The sequence below is a fragment of the Colias philodice genome, chromosome 9 (genome assembly GCF_061535455.1).
Source record: "Colias philodice isolate Cphi_HAF_F1 chromosome 9, ilColPhil1 Martin Lab GWU primary, whole genome shotgun sequence".
Classification (NCBI taxonomy): domain Eukaryota; kingdom Metazoa; phylum Arthropoda; class Insecta; order Lepidoptera; family Pieridae; genus Colias; species Colias philodice.
The window spans coordinates 10,969,465-10,997,064 of record NC_143094.1 but is presented as its reverse complement, the minus strand read 5'-3'; the positions used below and the strand labels follow the sequence as shown (position 1 = coordinate 10,997,064).

The window sequence follows — 27,600 nt, the reverse complement described above, 5'->3', positions numbered from 1 at the left end:
TTTCACTAGTATGCATTTGAGACTATATTGTATTATGTATAATTTATCGTAGGTATAGTTATTCTTATAACGCAGTTATATTTTCGGTGGGACAATTTGACCCGTGATTTTTCTGAAATATCACCACGTTGCAAATCACATCAATCATACACACGTATGACGAAAGTATAGTGGCTATAATTGACTCATCAGTTCATCACTGAAACCAGTGATAAATCAGTACATATATCATATTTTATTGTGTTTGAATATTTTTTAAACAACGATATATACAATATTATTATAAATCGGTAAACTACCAAAGTACTTCCGAATTTTCAGACAGACAAACAAGTAGTTTGAACACGCAGTTTTCTTATACTAGTAGCAAAAATCAAAACCATAATATTATGTTTCCCTACTATATTTTACTAAAAGTCGAGTGCGTCGAAATCGTAAATAATAATATGTTTTTCACCTTCCTGGTTATTTTCCCATAGTAAATAGTGTTTTAGGTTTGTTGTTGTAGGTAGGAATAATAATAATTATTCTTATATGTTGGTTATGAAATGTATATTGAAATAATTTACTTTTACAAATCATTAGTGATATAAGTTTTGAGTGAAAATGCTTGGATCAGCATAATATTATATGGTACTTCAAATACATGTTTTGATAAAAAAAACAATAGTGTAATAAAATAAAACTGCGTTTTATTGTAATCAATGTTGACAATTTTAAATTCCAAAATTATTGATCAATAAAATAGTTTACACCAACAAATATAACTTTTATTTTTATAACAATCGTTCATAATATAAACCGTAGCAGGTGGCGTTTTGAAGTTCTGTCTACTCATACAGAAAAATGGAAAGCTTGTTTTTTTTGTAAACAATTTATTACTCATGTTGTTTGGCAACTCGAAGCGTGGTCGTCCGTCGTAGGTACTTTTGTTCGGCGTCGCGTCGTCGTCCGCGTCGGCTTGATATAAAACATTCTTGATTTCATTGACACGCGCTATGATTTGCGCGCGGAATTTCTTGTGTTGTGAATTTATTTTTGTATGCTATGCATTTTAATTGAATCAAATTGCAATATTTCTCTAGTATGCATTTGAGACTATATTGTAATAATTGATCGTGGGTAGGTATAGTAATTAATTATTCTAATAACGCAATTATATTTTCGGTGGGATTCAAAACAAAAAATTGGCCCGTGATTTTTATGAAATTTCACCACATTGCAAATTATATATTATACAATTACAATTACAATTATTATAAATCGGTAAACTATCAAAGTAATTACAAACTTGCAAAATATGCTTTTCCGAAATTCCAGACAGACACACAATTTTATTAGTTTGTTTTAGCAAAGTAGGTACCTATACCTATACGCTTACGTCGCGCGTCGCGTCGTCGAAAACGGTGCGCCCAGAAACAAACATACCTAATTCAGTTACAATCCTTTTTTTGTTCCGTAATTTATTGTATTTATTCTAATACGATTTTTTTTATTCGTCGGCCAGTTCTACTAGGTATAAAAAGATAAAATTGAAATATAATTATTGTAGCGACAGCCATATTATGTTACTATGTTTTCGTAAATATGTTTTTCACCTTCCTGGTTATTTTCACATAATCTTATCTTATATATAAAAATGAATCGCAAAATGTGTTGGTAAGCGCATAACTCGAGAACGGCTGAACCGATTTCGATCATTCTTTTTTTATTATATTCCTTGAAGTACGAGGATGGTTTTTATGTAGAGAAAACGTAAATATTATGTACCACGGGCGAAGCCGGGGCGGACCGCTAGTATATCTTATATATAAAAATGAATCGCAAAATGTGTTGGTAAGCGCATAACTCGAGAACGGCTGAACCGATTTCGATAATTCTTTTTTTATTATATTCCTTGAAGTACGAGGATGGTTTTTATGTAGAGAAAACGTAAACATGTACCACGGGCGAAGCCGGGGCGGACCGCTAGTCTTATATATAAAAATGAATCGCAAAATGTGTTGATAAGCGCATAACTCGAGAACGGCTGAACCGATTTCGATAATTCTTTTTTTATTATATCCCTTGAAGTACGAGGATGGTTCTTATAGCTAGAGAGCTAGTTAGTTTAGTTTTAGTGCAGTGGCAGTGTAAATGTTGTTGTTGAGGTTATGTAAATTTAACACTTTAGTTAACTACCAAGATATAAAGAAATGAGGATAGGACACAATAACTATTGGTTGAGGTATTTATAAACTCATAATATACTTTTAAAAAAATCACGTTTTAATAAATTTCTAGAATTAAATTAGAACAGCTGATTCAAAATAGCCTAAAAAATCTTAATAATAATAATTACGCTTCACAGCAAGAAGAAATGTACCATATGTACCCGCACAAAGTCGATATTGTGTTGCCTACCGTTCGACTCAATGGCTAGGGTTGTAACTACCTTTAATAATTATTACCAAACTAATAAACTAATAACTCAAGAGACTTACTCAAAAACTATGAAATTGTGGAACAGTTTAGATATCTAGGTTCCATTATAAATAACACTAACAACTGTGAAGCAGAAATAAGGCAGCGCATCGGCATGGCAAAATTGGCTATGACGCAACTTACTAAACTTTGGAAGGATAGGAACATAAGCAATCGGACAAAGATAAGAATTGTGCAGTCACTGGTTTTTTCCATATTCATATACGGAGCAGAGTCCTGGACGCTCAAAGCGACAGATAGAAATAGAATCGATGCCTTTGAGATGTGGTGTTGGCGCAAAATGTTGAGGATTCCGTGGACCGCTCATAGAACAAACATTTCAATATTGAACGAATTACATCTTACAAACCAGCCACGATTATCGACCATATGCCGACAGCGAATGTTGAAATACTTTGGGCATATTTCACGCCGGAATCCCGACAACCTAGAAAAATTAATTATTACTGGCAAGGTTGAAGGCAAGAGGTTACGAGGAAGGAGTCCCAAGCGGTGGTCTGACCAGATTTCGGAACACATGGACCTACCGATGAATATGGCGCTACATCTGGCCACAGACCGGACTCGATGGCGTCAATTAATTAACAACCCTGGTGGTAGGAGTCTCGATCCTCAGTAATGAGGGAACGACTAAAGAGAGAATAAACCGAGTGATGCGAAATAACCATAATTCTTTTAGAGTTTGATAAAATGATCAGGCAGGTATTTTCTTTAATCCTCTGAATTCTCGGTTACTAAATTGTATCGTTGAAATTATTCTTAATCGCGTAAATTTAATAAATAATCATATGGAAAACACTTTTCATTTGTTTTTTTACTTTCACGCCCAACTACTATACAATAATTACGTTGTTTCGGTATTTTGACGAGAAAACGCAGGAAACATCCGTTGTATCATTTTAGATAGATTGTATATTTTGTATCTGTAGAATTGAAATCAAAGCTATGTATATGTTGTCTCCATTCTTTTCTTATCGGATTGTTGATCCCAATGCGAATGCGTCACTTAAATTTTATAAAAGACAATTAAGAACATCAAAAATAAAGTGATACGTAAATATTTCACAGTGCAATATATTATGTAATTAATAATAATTATATATTTATGAAAAAATAATTACATCAGATTTAATAATAGCAATTGTTTTGAATGTACATAATATGAATAAATGATTACATCATAATAGTAATAATCACAATTGTTTTATTTCCCATTTGTTGCAACCCTAGCATATTTTCATGTAGCAGCAGAAGTACCTACACTGGCGGCGCGGCGGCATCGTGCGACATCAAAGGCATTGCCTTACTAGGTAAGTTTATAATGACTCATTTCTTTTATTATATAATTTACGTTTTACTTTTACAGAATCCGATTCAATGGATTATGAAGACGAGTCACACAACGCCATACGATAGTGATGATGAATGAACATTTCAATAAATGCATGCGTGTTTTTTTATGTTGTTTTGTAATTGTTAATTGTTTCTTAAATAAAGAAATAAACTAAATATTTAAATGATGATTTGTTATTTGCAACACAACTTTATATTTGAGATTCTTTACAAATGTATATTTAGTTTTGTATCATCAAATTTATAAATTTTATTCCATAGTTTTCAAAATTAAATGTAAATGACCATAAAAACATTAATAAAGTAAATCATTGATGTAAGGTCAGGGAACGTAATACATATATACATCTGACCATGTAGAAGCTAAGTCTTGTTGACTGCTGAAGTCTGTAAAGTTTTGTTGTCTGCTGAAGTCTGTACGCAATGAAAATGTCTGCCGTTTCGAAAATAAGTTTTTAAGACCCTAATAAATAAAATATATGAATGGCAGATCTGGTCAAATACTTTCAAAATTGTATTTTTTTCAGCACTTTCATAAGTGTCTGCCAGAATGTTATCCGCGTGATAATGGTCTGCCATTGTTATTTTCCGATAGTAATAATAATCTATTTTCAAATATCAAAATGGCAGACGTGGTCAAATGGTTTCAAAGTTCGCCAAAAATTTCCACCTGTCTTACCTAAGCGCGCGCCCCGTCCACCACTCTGGGCTTAGTGACTCCTCATCTCATGTATAGTAGGTATAGGGGAATCAACACACAAAAATCCAGGTCTGGTCAAATACATACAGGTAGCTTTGCGCTAGCTCTCTAGCTATTACTTCTTATGGAGAGAAAACGTAAACATGTACCACGGGCGAAGCCGGGGCGGACCGCTAGTAAATAATAAAATAATAAATAGTGTATTAGATTTGTTATTGTATCTTGTATACCTACGAATAATTATTCTTACGTCTTGTTGGGAAATGTTCAAATACCTACCTATTGAAATAATTTACTGTTACAAATCATTAGTGTTATTAGTTTTGAGTGAATAGGCATGGATCAGAAATTCAGAATATAATATGCTACTAACTACTCAAATACATACATGTTTACACAACAAACACCACTGACCTCTATAACTATAAGTTATAGAGGTCAGTGACCGTCAGTGACAAACACTATGGATACCTACGCTCGCGAATGCAAATTCGGTGATTTACTAATTATTGATACCTAGTCATTGAATTCGTTTTGAAATAGCCTGTACTTTGTAATTTTTAGTGTTATAGACATTTATAAAATGTGGTGCTCATTTTTTTGTAATAAATCATCCCGAACGCTATTGTATTTTCGTTGTTTTATTTCAAGTGAACACCTATACAATTTTGTCACGAGCCGCCTCTGGCCTCTGGGTGAAATAAACAAGTCAAATGATTTTTGTTCTAATTGTATTTTGGTAGTAGTTTGTTTAGAATTTACATTACCATTGTTTAATTTTTATTTTGTATTTGCAGTAAAATAAAAAGATGAAAAACTTCATTAGGTATATTGTACGACACCTCACTCTGAATCGCGCTAGCGAAATTTTTTCGTTACAGAGCACATATACAACTTTCGGACAATCTTCATTGAGGCCGGCCGGCAAATCGAGTATGTCGAGAAACTTCACTTATTCGATGGAGGTATTCTACCTTCCTTCCTCCACAGTTGTGGGACCCCGACGTGCATTGAACACGCAGCTTTCTGATACTAGTAGCTAAAATCAAAACCACAGATATGTCTGTGATCAAAACCATAATAATATTTTTACCTATTATTTTACTAAAAGTCGAGTGCATCGAAATCGTAAATATGTTTTTCACCTTCCTGGTTTTTTTTCCATAGTAAATAGTGTTTTTGATTTGTTGTTGTATGAATAATTATTCTTACTTGTTGGTTATGAAATGTATTTTGAAATAATTTACTTTTACAAATCATTAGTGATATTAGTTTTGAGTGAAAATGCTTGGATCAGCATAATATCATATTTGCTACTTCAAATACATGTTTTGATAAAAAAAAAACAATAGTGTAATGTAGGTAATAAAATAAAACTGCGTTTTATTGTAGGTAATCAATTTTGACATTATTTATTTCCCAAAATTACAATAAAATAGTTTACGCCAACAAATATAACTTTTATTTTTATAACAATCCTACTTCCTACTAATGCGAAAGTTCATACATGTTTCAAAAGAAAAACTTTTACTTTTACTATTATTTCAATTTATCCGGTTTAATTAAGACTTAATATTGATACATATGATCATTATAAATACAAATAGGAATTAACAATATAACGAATACGTGGCACAACTAAAATTTTACCGATACCACCCGTGGTCATTCTCCTTTGTGGGTCATTTGTAACAGGATGGCGGTTCTACAGCGAAAAAAGAAAAATGATGGTCAGAACGCTGATACCGGATACCTTAAGATACTGTAATATAAAATATTACTAGATTAGATAAAATATTATAGGTAGTATCTTCACCGTGTGTGACGCGCTTTACATTCACGCCATCTAGAGTTAAATCTTTATCATTTTTGTATACGTCTGTGTGTGTAAACGACCCTGTATGCAATGACAGATGTTAAAACGCATAATTTTACCGAATTGGGTGGATTTTAAGGCAATGATATAACATATTTCAATAAAATATAATATTCAGTAACCGCCATGACTATTCCTAGGTTTGATGACTATTCCAATTACGCAAAAACTCAAATAAACTAGAAATGTAGAATTCAGCGCCATCTAGCGGGATATTGGCTGGGAACAGATCGTTGCAATCACCTTAATTGTTTATATTCGATTCTGAAATTTGTTTGTCCCTTAACACTCATCTTACTTAATTGCACAGTACATTACTGTATATTATGTCTTGTATTTAAACTGTGGTATCACCACGTTATTACCTTAAGTTTCCACCTTTTTTCCTAAAAGCAATAGAGTTTCAGATTATATAGTAAAAACTTTTAGCGCGATAAACGGTGTTCCTTTTCCGATAGGCTCCCTTGAACACATGTTTCGGATTCAACGGGGAAGTTGTCTCTATATCTTATTATCTGCTATCCTCAGGGACGTTACTTTGTTTCCGAAATGTACGCAAATTCTATGAATATTGTGATTCTTTGTTATGTTATTATATGGTGTCTTGGGGTTGTTACTTTGCCTGCCTTTTGTCAGATATGTAGGATTGTAGGTAATGTGGAAAGAAGGGTACTGTAGATTTTGAAATAATACAGCCACAAGATTACTTATAAAAGATCATAAAGTTCTAAAGATGTAACGAATGTTTATCTATAAAGAATAGAATAGAATATAAAGACATTTATTCCATTGGGAATGATAGGTGATAAAACCACGAAGTAATCACCGTTTGGAGAGCTTGATACTCGAAGTTGAAGAAATACTGAAACAAAAACTTACAATTAAAGTTTGTCTTATAATCAAATCTCGCAATTAGACTCTAATTATTCAAAGAACCTGACCGCCTCCTCGGTACAGTGGTTCGATTCCCAGTGGAGACGAGGAAAAAAAAATGTCTTGGTCTGGTAGGACACAGAAGGCTGATCACCTACTTGTCCCTAAAGAAATCGATCAGTGAAACAGATGTATAATGGCATCTACCCCTTACCCCACTAGGGGACACTTCACTTTTATTAAAATAAAGATTAGACATTAATCCAAAATCTTTTTGGTAAAACCATATCTATAAATGGTTCACCTCAATAGTTCGGTATGTAACAGCCGCGTAACATTCGAAGTGATGTATCACTGTTATCTCATATACAGTTTCCACACTTAATCACAAGCAATATAATTTTAGTTCGATAAATAATTGGACGCCATTACTTATCGAAAGTTATGGGATATATTTGCATGAGAGTTAATTTATGACGCTAATATTAATTATCGTGTTTATGTATGTTTAATTTTATTATTGTTCCCTGTGTGTGGTTTTTGTGTTCAACGATTATTACAAATATATTTTTTATTTTATTTATAAAACTAGCTGTGCCCGCGACTTCGTCCGCGTGGAATAGTGACTGCATAGTAGGTAGTTACTACTTAACTTTTATTGAATAAACACGTACTACCATAAATAATTAAACGAACTGTTAGTAAAATTTATTACTAAACTGAGCTAAAAAATAAAAATAAATACCTAGTTAATTTTCTACGTAAAATTTATTTTAAATTATGTCATATTATTTTTAGGCACCAGGAGGGAAGGGAGCAAATTTATTTTTCTTCCTTCCTTGTATGTATGTTTTTGACAATATATATAACCTTTTCTACGAAAAATCTATTTTTTCATTCGTTGATCTCAAAAATAAAAATTCCAATCACCAGAACGACAGGAAATTTTAATAATTTATTTTTAATTGTGTTTTGCACAATTTTGTTAAATTACGACTGGATGAAAATTTTGTTCGTGGTCGTCGTCGTCGTTGGTAAGGTGAACAAATCCTTATCAAAACATCATACGCTTAAGACAATAATTAGTATCGATAGCGGATTCTATTCCTTTGCGTTTTGACGTTTGTCTCAGCGCTCAGATCTTTCCTGTCTCACGCCGTAGTAACTAAACCGTTTAGACCGTGCAATAAAAATTAAATAAAAAAAAAAAACTCAACGCAACGAAGAAAAGTGCATAGAAAAAGGAAAAAATGTTGTGTGGTTTTATGAAACCACGGTAAAAGTGAAACTTAGGCACAAAATTATCGTATTTGTACGATAATGACTCCGAACACTGCTTTATACCTACTCGGCAGCCGACCGTCACGCGACATGCGCTACACAGACCAAAAAGTTTGAGACGATGTAATAAAAGTTTCACTAATTTTTCAAACTTCCCGAAGATCTTTAAAAATAAATACCATTTTAAATATTTATAAAAATAAAAAAACAAAGTCATCGGGGCTGCCATACCATCATTATCATATCATATACAATTATATTTTTTTTATAATGGTACTTAATTTTAAAGATCGTCGGGAAGTTTGTAAAATTATTATTTATTCCTTTTCCTTCGTTGCGTTGGGTTTTGCTTTTTAATTTTTAAATTTTTAACTTCGGTTTCTTATTTTCATGTGATATTTTCAAGTGAGCGAGACCTACCTCTACCTCCATATTACATTCCTACATCATATTGATATCTATAAGTTTGTTGCTCCTTGACATCTTTTAAGTTGGGCCGTAACCGTGCACAAATTGTAATGGATCACAGTGGCAAAAGAAGTGGTATCTTTAGGAAAAAAAATTCAAGAGCCAGGCCTATGTGGCTTTGAGTAGAGTTCAAAATTTCCAGGGTGTGGCTATCCTCTCGCTCCCATATCCCCCTCTTCTTTCACAGACTTTCAACCCTTCTCTTTCCACACCTAGTAAATGGCAGAACCGATTTTGATGTAAACCATATTATCTAATTATACCTATATGTACACGTCATATCCTGTCGTTTGATGCTCCATTTGGTTTATTTATCTAACCACTGTCACCCCTAAATGTAATAAACGGATGAACCGATTTCGATAAAACACGTTGCTCTTTTATATTTTGATATGCCGCTTGAGTATATTATTTGACCACATTCGATTATTGTTCATTCCCACTTTCACCGCTGTAATCTAATAAATGGATAAACCGAATTGGATAAAAATATAACTAATATTTTTTCCCACATTCCCACTTTTACCTCTATATACCTAGGTATAATAAATGGATGAACCGATTTTGATACACTTTATCTAAGAACCAGCGTCGGAAAATATGCTGCCTAACACGCATCTAATTCGTATTACCTGTTAGCGAGCTACGGTGGCACAAACAGACAAACATAGCGGTCAAACACTTTTTGATGGTTAAAAATGGTTAAAAGGGGTTAAAAATATAATACGACATAATTTAAAGGACATTTTATGTATAAAATTTACCTAGAAGTAAGCATAATTCTAATTTGACCCCTTCCCCCCCTACTACCTCAGCTTACCCCCCCACCCTTGGGGACTTTCGATATGATCACCTGGACATTTATAAGGAATAATTACTGTAGCGTATAACAGATAACTTACGTTTTATCGTACACTGTATAGTGTACAATAGAATGCCTTTGCAAATGTTCGCCGTGAATACTTAAATGGTCATAACTTTTTTATTTACAAACCGATTAACATGAAATAAACACTTAATGTTAAATGAAGATTACCAAAATATATTAGTGAAAACCGCATCTAAATCGGATAAGCCGTTTCTGAGATTAGCGTGCACAAACATACAGACAAACAGACAAAAAAAATTATAACTACAGTTTTGGGTTTGAGATCGATTTAATAATAACCCCTGCTATTTTTTTTACATATTTTCATTGTACAGACATCACTTTTCTAGAATTTTATTATAATATGTATTGAATATTGATTGACCACGCGCAAGGTTACTAATTTCCACTACATCCTCGCGCAAATCGTCAATTTTTATGAACATTGAATCTGTAAATAAAAAAAAATCAAAAGATAAGTGTACCTAATTTTAATAAAAAGCTACTAACAAATAAAGTTTTATCAAGAACTAAAGTGACCTTCTTTGGGCGTATAATAGTCTTGTAAAAGTTATACATGATAAAAATAAAATTTCATCATTTTCTTATTTTGTCATAACTTTAACTAATTAAAACATGAGTCTAAGAGCGTATACGCACTATGCGGGTAGCCGCATTGCGGGTAGCCGTCCGGCTGACCGCAAGCACAATTATGTACGTAATATTCATTTCTATGCGCACTGTGCGGTCTGCGGTAGCCGCATCGCAGTGCGCATAGAAATGAATATTACGTACATAATTGTGCTTGCGGTCAGCCGGACGGCTACCCGCAATGCGGCTACCCGCATAGTGCGTATACGCTCTAACTATATAATTATAATAAACAATAAATATAAAAGCTACAACTTACCTTTTGTGGGAACGCAAGAAGGCGAAAATTAAAAAAAAGCCGAAGATTTTTAAAAATGTAACCAATGAACACAATCACTGTTATCTACTATTACCCAAAGAGAATACAAATACTACGTCTATTACCTATATAACTGTAACTAACATCAAATAATAAACATCTACCCTCACTTATAAAAATTTAGTATATTCACATGAAATATAAGCGCACCTGAAATTTACTCTGGGAAGATATGAATTATTTATTTAACTTTAAAAAAAACACAAACTCACCAACATCATAATATTTAAATTACTAGCTGTGCCCGCGACTTCGTCCGCGTGGAATAGTGACTGCATAGTAGGTAGTTACTACTTAACTTTTATTGAATAAACACGTACTACCATAAATAATTAAACGAACTGTTAGTAAAATTTATTACTAAACTGAGCTAAAAAATAAAAATAAATACCTAGTTAATTTTCTACGTAAAATTTATTTTAAATTATGTCATATTATTTTTAGGCACCAGGAGGGAAGGGAGCAAATTTATTTTTCTTCCTTCCTTGTATGTATGTTTTTGACAATATATATAACCTTTTCTACGAAAAATCTATTTTTTCATTCGTTGATCTCAAAAATAAAAATTCCAATCACCAGAACGACAGGAAATTTTAATAATTTATTTTTAATTGTGTTTTGCACAATTTTGTTAAATTACGACTGGATGAAAATTTTGTTCGTGGTCGTCGTCGTCGTTGGTAAGGTGAACAAATCCTTATCAAAACATCATACGCTTAAGACAATAATTAGTATCGATAGCGGATTCTATTCCTTTGCGTTTTGACGTTTGTCTCAGCGCTCAGATCTTTCCTGTCTCACGCCGTAGTAACTAAACCGTTTAGACCGTGCAATAAAAATTAAATAAAAAAAAAAAACTCAACGCAACGAAGAAAAGTGCATAGAAAAAGGAAAAAATGTTGTGTGGTTTTATGAAACCACGGTAAAAGTGAAACTTAGGCACAAAATTATCGTATTTGTACGATAATGACTCCGAACACTGCTTTATACCTACTCGGCAGCCGACCGTCACGCGACATGCGCTACACAGACCAAAAAGTTTGAGACGATGTAATAAAAGTTTCACTAATTTTTCAAACTTCCCGAAGATCTTTAAAAATAAATACCATTTTAAATATTTATAAAAATAAAAAAACAAAGTCATCGGGGCTGCCATACCATCATTATCATATCATATACAATTATATTTTTTTTATAATGGTACTTAATTTTAAAGATCGTCGGGAAGTTTGTAAAATTATTATTTATTCCTTTTCCTTCGTTGCGTTGGGTTTTGCTTTTTAATTTTTAAATTTTTAACTTCGGTTTCTTATTTTCATGTGATATTTTCAAGTGAGCGAGACCTACCTCTACCTCCATATTACATTCCTACATCATATTGATATCTATAAGTTTGTTGCTCCTTGACATCTTTTAAGTTGGGCCGTAACCGTGCACAAATTGTAATGGATCACAGTGGCAAAAGAAGTGGTATCTTTAGGAAAAAAAATTCAAGAGCCAGGCCTATGTGGCTTTGAGTAGAGTTCAAAATTTCCAGGGTGTGGCTATCCTCTCGCTCCCATATCCCCCTCTTCTTTCACAGACTTTCAACCCTTCTCTTTCCACACCTAGTAAATGGCAGAACCGATTTTGATGTAAACCATATTATCTAATTATACCTATATGTACACGTCATATCCTGTCGTTTGATGCTCCATTTGGTTTATTTATCTAACCACTGTCACCCCTAAATGTAATAAACGGATGAACCGATTTCGATAAAACACGTTGCTCTTTTATATTTTGATATGCCGCTTGAGTATATTATTTGACCACATTCGATTATTGTTCATTCCCACTTTCACCGCTGTAATCTAATAAATGGATAAACCGAATTGGATAAAAATATAACTAATATTTTTTCCCACATTCCCACTTTTACCTCTATATACCTAGGTATAACAAATGGATGAACCGATTTTGATACACTTTATCTAAGAACCAGCGTCGGAAAATATGCTGCCTAACACGCATCTAATTCGTATTACCTGTTAGCGAGCTACGGTGGCACAAACAGACAAACATAGCGGTCAAACACTTTTTGATGGTTAAAAATGGTTAAAAGGGGTTAAAAATATAATACGACATAATTTAAAGGACATTTTATGTATAAAATTTACCTAGAAGTAAGCATAATTCTAATTTGACCCCTTCCCCCCCTACTACCTCAGCTTACCCCCCCACCCTTGGGGACTTTCGATATGATCACCTGGACATTTATAAGGAATAATTACTGTAGCGTATAACAGATAACTTACGTTTTATCGTACACTGTATAGTGTACAATAGAATGCCTTTGCAAATGTTCGCCGTGAATACTTAAATGGTCATAACTTTTTTATTTACAAACCGATTAACATGAAATAAACACTTAATGTTAAATGAAGATTACCAAAATATATTAGTGAAAACCGCATCTAAATCGGATAAGCCGTTTCTGAGATTAGCGTGCACAAACATACAGACAAACAGACAAAAAAAATTATAACTACAGTTTTGGGTTTGAGATCGATTTAATAATAACCCCTGCTATTTTTTTTACATATTTTCATTGTACAGACATCACTTTTCTAGAATTTTATTATAATATGTATTGAATATTGATTGACCACGCGCAAGGTTACTAATTTCCACTACATCCTCGCGCAAATCGTCAATTTTTATGAACATTGAATCTGTAAATAAAAAAAAATCAAAAGATAAGTGTACCTAATTTTAATAAAAAGCTACTAACAAATAAAGTTTTATCAAGAACTAAAGTGACCTTCTTTGGGCGTATAATAGTCTTGTAAAAGTTATACATGATAAAAATAAAATTTCATCATTTTCTTATTTTGTCATAACTTTAACTAATTAAAACATGAGTCTAAGAGCGTATACGCACTATGCGGGTAGCCGCATTGCGGGTAGCCGTCCGGCTGACCGCAAGCACAATTATGTACGTAATATTCATTTCTATGCGCACTGTGCGGTCTGCGGTAGCCGCATCGCAGTGCGCATAGAAATGAATATTACGTACATAATTGTGCTTGCGGTCAGCCGGACGGCTACCCGCAATGCGGCTACCCGCATAGTGCGTATACGCTCTAACTATATAATTATAATAAACAATAAATATAAAAGCTACAACTTACCTTTTGTGGGAACGCAAGAAGGCGAAAATTAAAAAAAAGCCGAAGATTTTTAAAAATGTAACCAATGAACACAATCACTGTTATCTACTATTACCCAAAGAGAATACAAATACTACGTCTATTACCTATATAACTGTAACTAACATCAAATAATAAACATCTACCCTCACTTATAAAAATTTAGTATATTCACATGAAATATAAGCGCACCTGAAATTTACTCTGGGAAGATATGAATTATTTATTTAACTTTAAAAAAAACACAAACTCACCAACATCATAATATTTAAATTATGAATTTCCAAGGAGCGTTAATATTATGTAAATTGATTTAATTTTAATGAAATCTCATAGATGGCGCTGTTTTAAATTTGTCTTTATACTACTAAGATTCATTATACTGTTTCTCTGCCAAAATTACTTAAATGACGTAGTTTTTATAGTGTAAAGGTAGACAATAGCATGGCTTACTCAAAAACAACATTTAAACATGAGTCTTTATATTGTACGCTGTCGTAGTACACGGAATACGTAAGAAAAATAAAGGTTCACAGCTCCTCCCCCGAAGGTGATAGCATGATAATATGTATATAACAGCCTGACCCGACCTGTTACTAATATTCATGCAAAATTTGAAGTAAATCCGTGCAGTACTTTCTGAGATTAGCCTGGACAAACATACAGACAAACAGACAAACAGACAAACAGACAAACCGACAAACAGACAAACAGACAAAAATTCTAAAAACTATGTTTTTGGCTTCTATATCGATTATAGATCATGGATTATGTATTCTTTTAAAAAAAATATTCAATGTACAGTTTTGACTTTCCTACGATTTTATTATATGTATAGATGAATTTCCAAGGAGCGTTAATATTATGTAAATTGATTTAATTTTAATGAAATCTCATAGATGGCGCTGTTTTAAATTTGTCTTTATACTACTAAGATTCATTATACTGTTTCTCTGCCAAAATTACTTAAATGACGTAGTTTTTATAGTGTAAAGGTAGACAATAGCATGGCTTACTCAAAAACAACATTTAAACATGAGTCTTTATATTGTACGCTGTCGTAGTACACGGAATACGTAAGAAAAATAAAGGTTCACAGCTCCTCCCCCGAAGGTGATAGCATGATAATATGTATATAACAGCCTGACCCGACCTGTTAGTAATATTCATGCAAAATTTGAAGTAAATCCGTGCAGTACTTTCTGAGATTAGCCTGGACAAACATACAGACAAACAGACAAACAGACAAACAGACAAACCGACAAACAGACAAACAGACAAAAATTCTAAAAACTATGTTTTTGGCTTCTATATCGATTATAGATCATGGATTATGTATTCTTTTAAAAAAATATTCAATGTACAGTTTTGACTTTCCTACGATTTTATTATATGTATAGATTATGTCCCTATATTGAATACTTTTTCATAAGATGACTGACTTAATAGGAGTTTTCTAGAATATAAATTCACAAATACCGCAATACGAATTATGTCCAAAATTAAGAACTATATCTAGTATTCAATATTAGTTATCGATGGTATTTAATACTATTTGAGAAACATTAAAACAATGTAATATCTCGATTGCTATTAGCGCTACCCAGACTATTTAGTAATTGAGATACAAACTTCGCCTAGATTTGACTGGAAATATGTTTAGGTACCTATCATTATTAACAGCTATGTATGGTATTATATTTTGACAAGATATTATATTTTAAAAGATGAATGTACATTGTTTACAGTTAAAAGTGTTATGATGTAAGCTACATACAATTTTACAAAGTGTGTTATATACCACAAGTCTACTACGTAAATAAAAATAAAAGAAGTTTCAATAAAGAGCATTTAAAAAAAGATCATATATCGACAAATATGAATATGAACGCAAAACGAAAAAGTAAGATGGAAAAGTAAGTTCATAATAATGTGAAAGTAATAATATATCATGTGTTAAGGTATACGCTGATATTTCTAGGGACTATGTATTTGTGTTACTGACATAGTGATCTTTCAACGCACAGGCCAGACATTGGTATGCAGGGAGATGTTAGGACGTAGGCATACGCTAAGAAAGGATTTTGATCAATTCTACCCCCAAGGGGATAAAATGGGGGATAAAATTTGTACGCTGAAAATTAATCTTTTCCACGCACGCGAAGTTGCAGGCAACAGCTAGTGATGAATAAACTTAAATTATAACAATATACAGCTTCAGTGAACTTTCGTAGCTAACGTCGTAGCAAGTATTCCGTAGAGCGTCCGTAGATTGAGCTACGACAATAACGTAGAACTTGACTCTACGTGACAATATGTTAATTAGTACTACGAGTATGACCCAATTTCTGTTTAAAATATGTTTCTAAAGCAACATAATACCAGCTGTGTAACCCGGCTTCGCCTACATTGTTGAAATCAACTCAGCAACCTTCATGCACAACACTTTCCTGAAGATTTTCACTATATGTTGATGTTAACGATTTTATAAAGGACATCATCGCTTCGCCCGCGTTTTCAAAGAAAATTTCCGGGATAAAAAGTAACTTAGGTCTTATTCTAGGTCTTCAGCTACCTAGATACCAAATTTCATTGAAATCGATTCAGTAGTATTTGCGTGAAAGATTAACAAACATCCATCCATCCCTCCTCACAAACTTTCACATGTATAATAGTAGGATACGTTAGGTCCATATTAATATTGTCTTTAAACATAATTTAGAGTTTCCAAGATAAGACAAGGTTGAACATAGTACGTGAGCGGTTTATTTTCGACGCACGTAGGAGCGTGGACACCTCAAACTTAGTTTCTTAAAGGGAGTTTGTATCGAGCAATTTTATTACTAAATCGTGTTGCGGTTTTTTGAAACTTTTAACGCAGAGAAGAATAAGATAGTTTGTTCGTATTTTTATCACAATTTTAGTGAAAAGCCTGGTTGGGAGTGTAAATGATATTTTTTTTCATACCAGTTTTATGGATTGGTATAATTTCAATATCATACAATAGGTTCGTTCTTTGAACTTAAATAAGAAATATTTATTTAAACACATATAGTCAATAACTTTAGTTTAATTTAATGAATTGAATAGTTTACACAAAAACTATACTCATGTACAAGACGAATATTTACAATGTATATTTAACTTCCTGACATGTAAAAATAACATTTATATATCTATAAATCTTTCCAAAATTATAACCTTTGAAACAAGTCCTTTTTATTCTTAAAATACTCTTAAAGAACAATTAAAACTAACCGTATTCCCATGGATAATAAAGTATTATCAAAATCAGTTAAACTTTAATAATAACGAGCCACATAATGGTAGTAAGTTTTATTGGCTCTCTCCGCTCGAGGAAGCCAATCTCCGAGGCGTGAGCAAATCCAAATTATAAGTACTAAACTGACGATTTATGATGACTTATCTTATAATAGAGGCTATTTTTAGTACATTTTATAATGCTTATGTAGCTTTTATTGTATTTCCCTTACAAAATATTCATTTTGAAGAAAAATAGAATTTCTTGTCAATTATTTGTGCAAACACGAACGTATGCAAAATAATACATGAATATAATACATATTATAATTAGAGAGAATTTATATAATATTTTTCAGTTTTCATAAACTAACTGAATATCGAAATAATTTGAATTTATAATTGGCTTTTTATGGCTTTTACATTCACTGTTAGTAATAGTTGTCACTCGAAAAATATATATGATATATTTTACCAGATAAAATCAGTCAATAAGGATATTAACCGACGCCCTTAGTCAATAACCTTAATAACCGTCAATAAGGATATTGACTGGTACAGGGTTTTGACTGCAACATGCGTAAATAAAGAAATTGATTTTTCAACACAAAATTATCTTAGATCTAATAATATTCTTTATGTGCTATTACCAAGATTATTTCAAATATATTTGTTTTTAGTAAGTTTATTACAGAATGGAGATACGAGTATAAGCACTGTTATGTGTGGGTGTAGAAAAGATTGGATTTTGTACTCCTACAAAATCTAAAGACACCGACGTCGTTTCAACCTTATGACTTCCACGTGAGTTAGATTATATTTTCATTGGTTTCTTTTCTGTTTTTCCAATATTAAATATTGTGTTAAAATATCTAAAATATTTACTTTAAAACATTATTTGGTACTTAATAAACCTTTTTGAAAGAGACATATTGATTATTTACTTTATTAACTAAAAATAATTGCCAGGGCTCTTAAAGGTTACAAATTCCACCCTGTCCCGAGAAAACTAAAGCTGTTAAACAAACATTCAATATATTTGCTTCGTTATTGTCGTTGTTTTCCTTTCAGCGAACCCTAAGTGCAAATATTCTAGGAAAATACATTTTAAACTTTATCATGTGAGGAGTAATTGAGTTGAGACGATCTTGCGTTTGGGAAAACATTTGCTAAGAGTCTTCTGATATAATTAATTCTATATCTATTTATATTATAATTATAAAGTTGAAGAGGTTGTTTGTTTGTTCGAACACGCTAATCTTACCTACTGGTCCAATTAAAAAATAATCTTTTAGTGTTAGATAGCTCATTTATCAAGGAAGGCTATAGGCTTATATCATCACGCTAAGACCAATATGAGCAAAGCGAAGCAGGTAAAACTGCGGGGCACAGTTAGTCTATTATAAAGTAAATACCTGGCCTGGCTGTTTTACTGGAGGATAAATATTTTATCCCAATCCTTTTGGGATTTTTATCTATTCTTTTTAGATTAAAATAGCCTATGTTAGTTGCTTGCTTTTCTACATTCCAAATTTCATTCAAATCGGTTCCGCATGTTAGCCATGGAAGCCTAACAAACAGATTTTTTCATTATAATAGAGATACTAATTTCACGTGTAAATCTTGTGTGAAGGCGTTTGTTTCACTTCTGAAACTCTTTATAAGATTGAAGAGTTAATAGATGCCATTATTAGAATACATCTGTAGGTTGAACATTGTTTTATTTTTATAGAACGGTTATTTATATATTATCTGATGTTTCTTTGTGTAAGATGGAACTTGGAAAATCATAGACATTTATAAAAAGAGGATGCTTGCAGGTCGGTTAGCTGTTAGACTCTAAAAGTATGATATTGTTATGTTTTAATGTATGCTTTAACTATATTATTTCTGTTTCCTAACAATTTGATAAATGGGGGTTTAAATAAGTCAATCGTTGCAAATTAGTGACTTTTAAAGATAAGAAACGTATATAACAAACGTATCTCTACACAATTCTCTATACTTTTTAAAGTCATAATATCTATAAAATAATTTGGAAAATCCAAAAGTGCACGCCTCATAATTTTTTTTTAATAAATATTTATTAATTATTATTTTTGTTTATTTAATAACAATTAAACCACATCGAATCAGACCCTGAAAAATGAAAGGGTTCTATTCCTGAGCATACTCAAGCGTAAGAGAAAAAAAAAGACTCGATTAGTAAAGTATTTCGGTCGCTATCGTGTTAACAAGAAAAAGGATCCGCACATACAGACACACGGACGTCCAAGACAGAACTTTTTTAAACTGTTTTTTAACTAGTTTAAATAACAAAAATGACATCAAAAATATCATGAACGTTAAAAATAGTGTTTTTTCTTAATATGTGTGTGTATGTATTATCTTACAAGTGCAATGTATGATACATAAAGACATTTTAAGTTTGAAAAATCAGATGTTTTGCGCGAAGTGACAGTAGTACCCACCTCAACGCTTCGCTTATGAGGCGTGCAATATAACACAAAAAAAGAGTTTACTTTTTCACGTCTAATTGATAGTTTCAACGTAAGTCCATTTATATAATCACTTCAAATCACAACAGGCAAATACACTGCAGCGAACTGCAAAGCCTTCTTACTTTCTCTCTCTCCCTCTCTTCAGCCTTTATCCGTCCACTGTTGGACATAGGCCTCTCCTAAGGCACGCCATTTGGCTCGGTCTTCAGCTGTTCGTCGCCATTCTGTACCAGCAATCTTGCGTATATCGTCGCTCCACTTTGCTACAGGGCGTCCTACACTACGTTTGCCGAGTCGCGGTCTCCACAAGAAATTTATACCACAATTTTATACCTTACTTTCTATCTACATGCAATCAAGTGCGCATTAACAATATAATACAGAACTGCACTTTTTTACATGAATTATCAGCGTTTACATCCATGAATATATTCATGTTTACACGACCAATTAATACGCTGTCTCGAGTAAGTGTTGGCAATTTATCGCTTGGTACAAATGTGAGCGTCGCTTTAAAAACCTAATCCCATATGTTTTGTGTTGTTTGTCATTTGTAATTGCTTGAAATATGTAAGATAGTAACTATTGTAATGGCTACATGTTAGTTTGGTAGTTTTGTACATCTATGTTCAAATTTCACAGAACATTTGTTTAAAGCATATTTTTTAAATTTCAAGTTAGTTACTTTTATAGATTAAAGCGGCCTTCTCGTAATTTAGATACGTAAGTAGGTACCAATGTTTGTTTTAAACTGATTTGAATTATTGTAACAAAAATTATGTATCTAGTTGGTAAGCCTTTTTGAAATAAATAAATAGATAACTAGCCGTCCGCCCCGGCTTTGCCCGTGGTACTGGTGGTACAGGTTTAGGTTTTCTCTCCATAAGAACCATCCTCGTACTTACGTCCTCGTCCTACGTTAATTATTTTTTTATAATATTCCTTGAAGAATATTATAAAAAAATAATTAACGAAGCGAGTCAGCCGTTCTCGAGTACTTAGTCGCTTACCAACACATTTTGCGATTCATTTTTATATATATTATAGAAGATAAGTGTTGTATGACATTTAAATTCGTGTAGGGGGCAATTTTCATAGACTACCATTTACCTGCTTTATCGTGCAGAATAGTTCAAATTCTCTTCAGTACTAAAAAGTATGAATAAAACGATGTGCTTTGTTTCTATTTTTAAAGTACTTTTATTACCATACCTTGTGTTCATATAACTTTTAATGTCACCTCGCCGCAAAAAGTTTCAACTAAATAAATAATAGAATTTGTCAAAAATTGTAAAGTGCAACATTGCAAGTTAAGACATATGTACGTGCTTCCAAATGGGACTTCAGTTCGGTGCCAAAACTTTGTTTTGCGGTACACCCGTAGTATAGAACTAGTGTTATACCGGCTTTGTTCGTTACGTGACATTGTTTACGTGTTTAACTTTTTATAAATTTCTTTGTTGCTAATATTTGTGTGTTATAATAATTGTACAACTCTGTACAACTAAATGAATTTACACGAAGTTAAGTTCTTTTGTAATGATATAACTGGCTTGGTATAGATATTCTTTGCAGATAATACGGGGAATCCTATTAATATTATAATTAATGTGAAAGTTTGTATGGATGTTTGTTACTCTTTCACGCAAAAACTACTGAACCGATTACAATGAATTTTAGCACACATATAGAGGGTAACTTGGATTAACACATAGGATAGGTTTTATCCCGGAAATCCCACGGGAACGGGAACTATGCGGGTTTATCTTTGAAAATGCGGGCGAAGCCGCGGGCGGAAAGCTAGTGTGATATATATTGAACTTGGCTTGACACGCTGCCGCGTGTCTAGATATAGTAAACATTAGAAGAATATCTTAGATCAAGCCAAGCCTCTAAACAATAGATTTTCAACTTTTTAGAGGGTTACTTTGATGGTCGTAGGTAATAATTAGATGTTGTGTATATCAATATCTAGAGATTAAGACGAGAACAATTACGCATTTGGAGATGGTGCAATTTTAAACATGTTTTAAACAAACAATTGGTTTACCTCTGTAGATAATAATAGGTTCTTCAGAGATGTTAGACCGGGAGATACTGACACAAAATTTCGAGTCATTTGTAACAGGATGGCGGTTCTACAGGGGTCTTAGTACGCAATGACAAAAAGAAAAATGATGGTGTGAACGCTGGTACCAGTGGGTTAGTCGCGTGGGCGTTAGTCGAACTCGTCGGAAAAATAGCGAAAGTCAAACGATTTGTAACACAAAAATTTTAGAATTTACCGATAGCCCATAAAAAAGAAGTAGGCGGTAGTGTCATGCCATACTTTTCCGGTATGACTTACAGCCCGCCATACCGACGCGAATGTGTTGATTTAAAAAAAACAATTATTCAACTATTTGTACCAAGCTAACTTTATCACAGGTAACCATCGTCGTGCAGCCATTTACGAAAATCGCCATGCCATACTTTTCGGACGATTCCAAATGGTCGCCATACCGCCGAAAATCTGCAAATTTTTTTTATTTCGCCTATCTTTTTGTACCAGTATTGCATTTGGCTTTTTGGAGAGTATTTGATAAAATGTGACCATTATTATATTTGCCATACTTCTAGTAGGGGGAAAAAGTGCTGTCATACTTGAAAAATAAATTTATTATTAATTTATATAAGTGAAGATTTCCAACACCTAGATCTTTGAAATTTTGTATTTATATTCGTTGATCCTCAAACTTACAGGAAAAATAAGTGCCATACTGTTACAAATCGTTTGACTTTCGCTATTTTCCGACGAGTTCGACTAACGCCCACGCGACTAAGCCGCCGGTACCAGCGTTCACACCATCATTTTTCTTTTTGTCATTGCGTACTAAGAACCCTGTAGAACCGCCATCCTGTTACAAATGACTCGAAATTTTGTGTCAGTATCTCCCGGTCTATGTCTAGGTTTGTCGAAAAATCAAGAAAACACACAGTTACGGAAAGCACTAAGTGTCTTTTTTATTGTTATAAAATAGTATTACAATTTTCCATCAGGATAATTAAAAACAAATCAATAGTGACACAATGATTGCCAATTGTTAGCGTATGAAAAAGCCTATTGTTTCACTTAACTTTCATTAAAACATTGAATAAAGCGTTTTATTTGAAAAGCAATCAAAATTTAGTACAATGTAGCAATGCGTGGTGCATGTCATTCGTTCGTGAGCGTCAATAACATGCTAAATTAAGCCTTCATTACAATATACAGAATACAGATACAACCAGTAGGGAAACTTCATACAACACGTTAGAAATGTCTCTCGCACACAAGCAAGCATGTTCACGAGAATCTTAATGGTATTTTCACAATTGACAGATATAAGAATACCCTTAGGCTGGCTACCCACGTACCTGCAGCAGGGGCAATATTGGAATTGTACCCTTAATTGGTTCCTTAATTGTGTTGTGTATCGGCAAGCATAGGCAATTTAGAGAACAACTGAAATTTCACCGACCGCCGACCAACCGAGATTGTACCAATATCGCCCCTGCGGCAGGTACGTGAGTAGCCGGTATTACGATTCTTGTAAACACGCTTGCTTGTGTGCGTGAGCCATTCCAAATTTTTTTTTTTTTTTGTAAGAAGTTTCCCTACTGGTTGTATCTGTATATTAAGTCTTCATTGACCGCTGATATTGTTTAATTAATGTGACGTTTCGTAGATAATTAAAACGGGAATTGGTTTATAATGGCTCTATTAAACTTATGAGACTAGAAAATGGGTTTTAGATGAACTATGATGAACTTATCTACCTACATCACAAATGCTGTAAGTGCAAAAAATAATAATACAGATAAATATATAAAGTCCTAGGCAGTGTCTTTATGACTTTATGGAATGCACGCCACTGCCTGTCCTTGAAATGAGAAAAAAATATGGGCTGATTGACATTATTTTAACGACGTTTATAAAAATGAGAGAAAAAAAATGTATTTTTTATTAACACGCGTAACTTTTACTAAAATATTTTTTTTTAATACAAACAAGTGAATTTTATAGCGCGTTGGGTGCTCTTCGCATTTTTATTATTTTTTATTCGCGCTCCTAATTGATTTATCGTTTTTACAAGGTTTTTACGATCCGCCATGTTTTAAAGTCATGTGTGAATTCCCATTTTTCTTATGATGTTGTAAAATGCCTTGCCGATAAATTAATTTATATTGCTTGTTTTTATTTTATAGTGAACAGCGTGTAAGCTTTATTCGTGTAAAAGTTTTTTTGTATAATACATACCGAGTCGAAGGTGAGGTAGGTATTTCATGAAAAACTGTTAATATATCAACGTTATTTTGAACAATTCCGCTCATTTCCAAAATAAATAATTAAAATAGAAATCATCTATACATATAATAAAATCGTAGGAAAGTCAAAACTGTACATTGAATGTTTTTTTTAAAGAATACATAATCCATGATCTATAATCGATATAGAAGCCAAAAATATAGTTTTTAGAATTTTTGTCTGTTTGTCTGTTTGTCTGTTTGTCTGTTTGTCTGTATGTTTGTCCGAGCTAATCTCGAAAAGTACTGCATAGATTGACTTCAAATTTTGCATGAATATTACTAACAGGTCGTGTGAGGTTTTTTTAAACATATTATCATGCTATCACCTCCGGGGGAGGAGCTGTGAACCTTTACTTTTCTTACGTATTCCGTGTACTACGACAGCGTACAATCTAAAGACTCATGTTTAAATGTTGTTTTTGAGTAAGCCATGCTATTATCTAGCTTTACACTATAAAAACTACGACATTTACGTAATTTGGGCAGAGAAACTGTTTAAGACGATACACAAAAAAAAAATCCACTGCTTGGCGGGCGGAGTCTAATAGCTCGCTATCGCGAACGCGGGTGTGCGCGAAGTCATTCTTGCATACTCGCCGCGCTGCCGCTGGCCGACTCGGGACAAACATGTATGGAGTCGTCATACAGTTATAATATTGTTATACATATATTTAATTGTTGATTTATTGGTTTTATTTTCTTGCTTATAAACACAAAATTATCTTCTTTTTAACAACTACTTAGACATTATTAATAATTATTAATTATTATTATTTCGTAATGTTTACTTTATTACAAAATAATACAGGTTATAAATAATCTTTAAAATAACAAAAAATATTGTTACTCTGAAAAAATGAAATGGTACCTAATTACGCGGACTACTGAATTGATTTAGATAGAATTTGATGCTGACGTAGATATTACATCATGCCCAGAAATGAAAGGTACTATTTCTGAAAGAAGTTATAAACCCTAATTCTTCTTTGACTGCAAAGTCAAGAGTGGAAGATATCGCTAATACAGTAAAACTGATGCGAAACTTTGGATGTTAATTTGTATATTTTTTTGTTAGTTGTTACTTAATCACGTCAAGACTACATTACCAATTTTGATAAAATATAGCTAATTGCCTGGATTTACACATAGGATACTTTTTATCCGAACTGAACACTTCTGTGGGATAAAACAGGATTCACGATATAACCTAATTCCACGCGGGCAAAGCCGCGGTCGGAATGATATTTTTTTAAATAAAAAAATTGTTTAAAAAAAACACAAAATATATTGACGCATGTATTTATTTTTTGCACTCTATTATAATTGTAATTATTCATTACAAATAATCAAAATAAAATAGCCAGAACAAAGTTAGGCCCTGGTAGGATAGGTAGGCAGGTACAGCAATGTGAGACGAACACTGGCTTATTTATACCAATAATAATGTATTATAAACATTAAATTAAGTTTACTTTCTAACAACAAAAATACATAATATTAGCTAATGTGAAAACGAATCAACCAATCATCCCACAACAATTAAATGTGCACACAAATATTCATCCAAATCGGTTCATGTGATTAGGAGGAGTGACTGCAGCGCCATCCTCCGGGCCCAATTGTGTTTCCAGATCACCCAGGAACTCAATTTAATATACTTACACAAAATTTTTCGAAAAGAAAACTCACATTACTATGTAAATATGAATATAAACCGGTTTTAGTACTAAGCAATTTCCCGCACAGGTGTAGTAAGTATAAATGAAATAAATATCAACATCAAATTCTTTATACAACATACTTATCTACCACCTACTAAGAAATTCTTGAAATTTTTTCGTATTTTTTTAAAATATAATACTACTCCAACGAGCTCCTGTTCCATAATTCCATATTACGTCCACCATACTTCCACTAAGTTCACCATGATTTTTTTTTTCTTTGCACTTTGTTGCTTTTTGCTAAAAATGGAATCATGCGATAAAACCAGTAGAGCGTTGATAACATACATTTTTGACTGAATAAAGGTACTTACGAAGGAGTGGGTTCACATTGTGAACAATCAGTGGGTTTATTTTCCTTCTGGATTCCGGATTTCTGAAAAGATTATTTATGCTATAAATGAAAAAATCTTACACATTCGTTATGTACTTAAAACAGGGGTACATATCAAACATCGTCTATAATACAATTATCATCAAATTTAAAATAAAACCAACTTACTTCATTAATTTGTTCCAATTGTAAGCATTCTTTTTCCTCCAACCTTTATGTTTCTTCTTCTTATTTTCTTTATTGTCCCCATTTGTCTCATTTTGTCTTATCGTGTTGTCATCCTTTTTTACGATTGCGCAAGCGACACAAGTTCCCCGTGTGACGGCCGTAGCGGGAATGACTCGTGCAGCGATCGGGGTAGGAAGGTACAGGGCGGCTCTCGCTATATTGGCTGGTCGCGCGCTAATTTCAAGTATTCCTTGTTTATTTCAAAACTATCGCATATTTCAAAATTCTAACACGGTAGACGTATAGGTTGTATATTTTATAGTTAATATCCAAAAAGTCGTAACTTTACGTTTGTTATTTTGAAGATGCCAGAGATTAAAAAAAAATAACAATGAGAACTTTGTATTTTTTTTCTATCGAGAAAATATCATGGAATCATGTTTCTAAAACGGTAGACGTATTGTGTTACTATTGAACTTTCTTGTCAAGAATTTTCATCACGACAACTTTAATAATATAAAAATTACGAAGGTTTAAAAAGGGCCGTAAATGTTAGAAAAATTAATTCATCACCTTAATGAATCTTAGTACTATAAAGACAAATTTGATTCAGCGCCATCTATGAGATTTCGTAAAAATCAAATCAATTTACATGTTAACACTACTGAACACAATGTTAAAAATTAATAATTTAAATATAATTATGTTATTTATTTATTTAACTCTTTAACCCATAATAAATCTTCCCTTCCCTATAAGGTGTGCTTATAATTCGTGTGAATATACTACATTTTTAAAAGTGAGGGTAGATGTATATTATTTTAAGTCAAACTAGACACCATTACAGTCAAAGAGTAAAGTAATAATTACAGTTAATCTAATATTGATTGTGTTCATTGGTTACATTTTTAAAATCTTCGTGTTTTAATAATTCGATCACGAGGCGGGACTCTAATACAAAAAGGTTAGTTCGTTGATAATTATTATTCCTTCATCATTTACATGTTGTTAGTAAAAATATACTTTGACTGTTAATACTTTTGTTCAGTATTTATCTGTATGATTATTGCTTGGTAATTAATATATTTTCATGTCGTATACCTAATTATAAACATAAGTGTGATGTGAAACTAGCTGGATTTATTTTTACACACTCACAGTCTTATATTTTGTGTTAATGTTAAAATAGTATTAATAGTGTAAATCATAATATTTTTTCAAA

The 27,600-nt window shown here is 32.6% G+C and overlaps 1 protein-coding gene and 1 long non-coding RNA gene across 2 annotated transcripts in view; one reads left to right on the top strand and one right to left on the bottom strand.

Moving 5' to 3' along the window:
* Srrm234 (Serine-arginine repetitive matrix 2/3/4) overlaps positions 1-22,004 on the top strand; it is a 186,784-nt gene extending 164,780 nt beyond the window's left edge. The window contains exon 12 of the transcript XR_016316103.1: positions 21,906-22,004. The gene's annotated coding sequence lies outside the window, so the exon portion shown is untranslated. The remainder of the gene's footprint in view (positions 1-21,905) is intronic.
* Positions 22,005-25,197: 3,193 nt separating this feature from the next.
* On the bottom strand, positions 25,198-26,955 carry LOC149486127 (uncharacterized). The gene is made up of 3 exons (XR_016316032.1): positions 26,379-26,955; positions 26,191-26,252; positions 25,198-26,116 (listed from the first exon to the last, which is right to left on the bottom strand). It is a non-coding gene; the product is annotated as an uncharacterized LOC149486127 (long non-coding RNA).
* Positions 26,956-27,600: the final 645 nt, after the last annotated feature.